Raw genomic sequence first — 5,507 nt, 5'->3', positions numbered from 1 at the left:
GAGGGGAAATGAGCTGATATCAAGGGCACAAGTAGAAAGAAAATGCTTTGAAAATGATGATGGCAACCTACGAGGAAATATGCTTGACACAATGGATGAATGTATGGATTGTGATATGAGATGTAAGATCCCCCAATAAAGTATTTAATACAAATAAAAGAAGGAAACATATTCGAATGTCTACCCAGGAACATAGAAGCGGGTGTATTCTCCCCTTAGGTTTCCTACAATGATTGCTTAGCATCCCTTCCCGATGTGATGTTGCTTCTTCCCATTATCCCCCATAGCCACCAACAGAAATAACAGTGCCTCCTCTGAGATGTAGATGCTCCCCTCCCATCGTCTTAACCTGATTTTCCAGTCAGGTTATCCTCACAGTCCTGGGGAGGGCCTGTTGATTTGTTGCATCCTTGTCTTGATGTGGTTTAGCTTCAAATGGGTGGTCTTCTCCCTGTCCCCCTTCCTGAAGACATCGAATATTTTAATATTTCAACTCAGGACTTGAATTTGTCTTTAGTTCTTTTAGGTTGTCCTTGTTAGTTTTCTAAATGCAGTTCTTTGCATATTTCATTACATTTTACTTTGTCTTCTCGAACTTCCTTTAGAAATTTTCTCAGCTCTGACTTCATTTCTTCCACTTGCCTTAGCTACTCTATGATCAAGATCAAGTTTCAGAATCTCTTCTGCATCTACTTCGTTCTTTTCTTTCTTTCCTGTCTCTTTCATGGCCTTTTGCTTTCTTCATGTATGATGTTCCTGATGTCCTCCCATAGTGCATCAGGCTCTCTGTCATGGGGTTTCAAATACAGCAAAACTATTCTTGAGATGTTCTCAGAATTCTTGGCTCTTGTTTGAGTTTTCTTCAACTTCAACTTGAACTTCTAGATTAGCAGTTCCACAGTCTGTTCCATGGTCAGTCTCTGGCCTCTTGGCTGCTGATATTGAGCTTTTCTATCATCTCTTCCAACAGATGTAGTCAGTTTGATTCCTATGTAATCCACCCGACAAATTCCACGTGTATAGTAGCTGTTTAAAAAAGGCATTTGCAATGAAGAAGTAACTGGTTTTTCAAAATTCTACCAGGCAATCAATCGCGAGCTCACTTTCTATCACGAAGGCCATAGTTTCGAACTATTGTTCCTTTCTGTTTCCAATTTTTGCATCCTAATAATCAGTAATTATCATTGCACCTTGATTGCATGTTTGGTCAATTTTAGACTGAAGAAGTTGGCAAAATTGATGCAGTTTTTTTCATCACTAGCTTGAGTGGTTGGTGTGTACATTGGAATAATAGTTGTAGTGACTGGATTTCTTTGCATGTAAATAGATATTATCCTATCACAGACAACCTTATACTTCGGGGGAACAGGGAACTAACCCACCCAAGGGGAGGGTATTGTTTATATAAGGACCAGACTTCAACCTGGTGCACCAAGATGTGACAGCAACACACTGGCATGAAGCAGGGAACCAACAGAGAGGTCTGTTGGGCCAGCTCCAATCCCAACTATGTGGGCCCTCCACTCCCCTCCAGAAGAATGCACTTCAGAGGACAGCACTGGAGCTGCAGCTCAGGGGGAGGGGTGCTTCTGATCAGGAGCAAACTAAGAGGGAAGGAGAGAGAAAGAGACAGTGGAACACCCTGGCCCACCAAGCCCCAAGGACCATATTCCAGCTTGGAGCAGCCAATGCACAGAGGACCATAGGGCTGGCCCCACCATGAGACGTGACGTCCCTCACTGACTCATAGTTCTACGGCAGACAACACTGAAGATACAGTGTAGGAAATGTGCCCAATCTGACCCTACCACACTGGGGCAAAACACTAAAGATGTGCAACAGAGCAGCAAGGGGAGCAAAGCAATGAAGTCCCTGGGGAATACTAAAAATAGACTTTGGGGCCAGGGCATGGCACCCCATCAGACTTGCGTGGAAAACACTCTTAAAGGTCAACAAACAGACCTGGAACTACTTATAGGTTTTTCTTTTTCTGCTATTGGTTTTTCTTGTTGTTGTTGTTTTGTTTTGTTTTTCTTTTACTGCTATGGTTTGCTTTGCCTTGTTTTTGTGTTTACTATTGTCTCTGCATGTCCATCTTGTTAAGATAGGTGGGATAAACAATCCCCAGGGGAAAACAATGGGGTGATGGTTTGGGGGGGGCACAAGAGAGGGGGGGTGGGGGAAGGGAAGGGAACTGCCAACAAACCCAGGGACAAAGGAATGCGATCTAAAATCTATGACAAGGAGGGCATAGGATGCCTTGGGGGGCTTGATCAAGGGCAATGTCGCCAAGAGGAATTACTGAAATGCAAATGAAGGCCAAACATGATACTGGGACAAGAGGAAAGTAAAAGGAAATAGAGGAAAGAACTAGGAGGCAAAGACCAGTTTTAGAGGTCTAAATACAGGTATGTACATATGTAAATAAATTTATATATAACAATAGGGAAATAGATCTATGTATATATATTTATTTGTTAAGTATTAAGGCAGCAGACGAACATTGGGCCTCCACTCAGGTACTCCCTAAATGCGAGAACACTTTGTTCTAATAACCCAGCATTCTGTGATACTCACCTTCCCTGATATGATCGCTGAAGACAAAATGGTGAAGAAAGCTGATGGTGCCTGGCTGTCAAAAGATATAGCATCTGTAGTCCTAAGGGCTTAAAGATAAATGGGCAGCCACCTAGCTGAGAGGCAGCAAAGCCCACATGGAAGAAGCACACCAGCCTGTGTGTTCATGAGGTGTTGATAGAATTAGGTATCAGGCATCAAAGATCCAAAGCAAAAAATTATATCAATGTGAATGAGGGGGAGGGCAGAGTGGAGACCCAAAGCCCATCTGTAGTCAATTGGACATCCCCTTACAGGAGGGTCACAAGGAAGAGACAAGCCAGTCAGGGTGCAGTGTAGCACTGTCGAAGCACACAACTATCCTCTGGTTCTTTAATACTTCCTCTCCTCCACTATCATGACCCCAATTCTACCTTACAAATCTGGCTAGATGAGAGCAAGTACACTGGTATAGATGGGAGCTCGCAACACAGGGAATCCAGGACAGATAACCCTCTCAGGACCAATAATGAGAGTAGTGATACCAGGAGTGGAAGAGGTTGGGGAGGTGGAGGGAGTAAGGGAGAACAAATCTCAATGATCAACATGTAACCCCTCCCAGGATGATGAACAACAGAAAAGTAGGTGAAGGGAGACAGCGGTCAGTGTAAGACATGAAAAAAAATTAATGCATTATCAAGGATTCATGAGGGAGGGAGGGTGGGGGCCGGAGGAAAAGCATGAGGAGTTGATACGATACCAAGGGCTCAAGTAGAAAGAAAATGTTTTGAAAATGATGATAGCAACATATGTATCAATGTGCTTGACACCATGGACATATGTATGGATTGTGATAAGAGCTGTAAGAACTCCCAATAAAATTATTTTTAAAAAATATATCCTTTTGATGATGAATGTGATGACCTTCCTCATGGTTTGGCATTCCTGGCATGGTAAACCATATGGTTGTCTGGTTCATGTTAGCATAGTAAGTAAACAAATGCATGAATCCTGGAGGGCAGGATGTGGGCTCTTAGCTGCTCGCACGATCCACTCTCCTGTTTTCAGTGAGGGCATCTTGGTCCTGGGTCCTTTCCTTTGATATTTCTGGCCCTTGTCGTCCCTTCCTCATTCATTCACTTAGCTGACACCTGTTTGGTGGTGTCAACAACGTCTCTGTCACAGCCATTGAAATCCCTGGAGAGTACAGTTCACCTCTGACCCTGGTGGGGTTGTCATGGGTCCAGATGAAGTTAGCAACTGTTTTGTTTTGCTTTAACCTTGTATCAGTCCCTGTGCCAAGTACAGGTGTCAAACTGAGGACCCCAGAGAGACTCTGCCTGGTCCCGGAGGAGTTCATCGGTTCACCCTAATCGACTTCAATTTTTTCATCTCTTTCCATTTCGTGCCAAGTTCTTCTCTATCGTTTATATCCCAATGTGCACCTCAGGAAACATCCACATCCGTAGGTGTCTTCTCTGAGCACCAGCGCTCCATAAACTGTCAGATCGCTGCCTGAGCTCTCTCTCTCTCTGTTAAATTTATGGATTGGCAAAGCCATTGCATAAAACATGATTAATGATAATTAACATTTTAACTTCAGGCCGTTTAATGGCACCCGACAAAGGGGTCAAGTGAATCTCATGGGTGTCGTAAGTCAAATGCTACAGTTATGAGATGGGGCCGAGCAGTTGCCGGCGATTTAGTGATGAGACGGTGTGAGAGAACTGCCAAGGAAGTTTCTGCACCCACGCAAAGCCTGGGTCCCTGGGAAATGAGAGTGCACTGTCGAGACAATAAGAAACCCAATCCTGGAGGAGGGAGGAGGTCAGTTCCCATGGAGGAGAAACACATGTGTGGTCGCTGACCACTTAGAGAATAACCCTTCGTGTCTGAGTACCAGTGTCTGAGCAGTGGTTCTTTGCTGACATAGATACAGGGGTTCGTTCCATCTTTAAACATGTCTCTGCCATCAGTGGGGGGCAGCAGACACGCTTTCTCAGTGAGGCACTTGTCCTCTCCCCATAAAAGTGCCTTCAGAACAGTGGCTTCTCAGGGGGGTTTGCTGGGCCAGCTACATTCAAAGCTGAGAAGTCAGCTCAGAAGGTTACAGTGACCAGTTTGGGGGGATTCCAACATGTCATCCTGGTGGATTGTCTCCAAGGACACAGCATGATCTAGGGGCTTCCTTATGAAGAAGTTTAAAAAAAACAAAACAAAAGGAAACTGCGTTGGTCAGAAAAAGACCAGGGAATCTTCTGCCATCAGGACCATGTACTTGCTCATTGTTCAGGGAATGTCATTGGGAAACCAGACCCTGCATCCTCCACCCCTCTTCCTGGCCCCTTCAGCCTTGTTTTTGTTCCCCAGACTCAAAGAACATTTTCAAGGAACTGATTGGAGAACGCCAACACTGCTATCTTGACGTGGTTGAGTGGAAGAGCATAGAATTATTCAGGGGAAGATTCAAAACTCACACATACCGAGTCAATCAAGACTCACAGAGTCCCTCTAGGACAGTCTCCTTAGGTCCCAAACTATAAATCTTTATGGAAAGATAAAGCCTCACTTTCCCCCAATAGGTGCCTGGTGGGTGGTCAACTATACTCCCAGGCCTCCTTTCGGGGAAATGCTAGGAAGCAAATGGCCTTCAGAAACATGGAGATGGATATGGCAGCTGTGCCAAGAAACAATAGCTTCACATTTCGATAGTTTTATTTAATAAAACTTTTTTTTTTAAGATTCTGTATCAATGCTTCCTGGTGTGCCCTTGCAGATCACCAGGTCTTTAGTCTAAAGCACCTCCAGATAGAATCAGACAGTCAGTGTTTGGGCTTGGCAGCTGAGCCCATGAGCGATGTATTCCACTCATTGCAGACACATGCCTGCCCCTGACTGAGGCCCCTCCTGCTCATTGATGTACTTATTCCTCACTGTCACCCCATGAGCTA

This window comes from Echinops telfairi, unplaced genomic scaffold, assembly GCF_000313985.2.
Source record: "Echinops telfairi isolate 266 unplaced genomic scaffold, ASM31398v2 ScPeMD7_2291;HRSCAF=2852, whole genome shotgun sequence".
Taxonomy (NCBI): domain Eukaryota; kingdom Metazoa; phylum Chordata; class Mammalia; order Afrosoricida; family Tenrecidae; genus Echinops; species Echinops telfairi.
Note: the sequence above shows the minus strand (reverse complement) of the source record.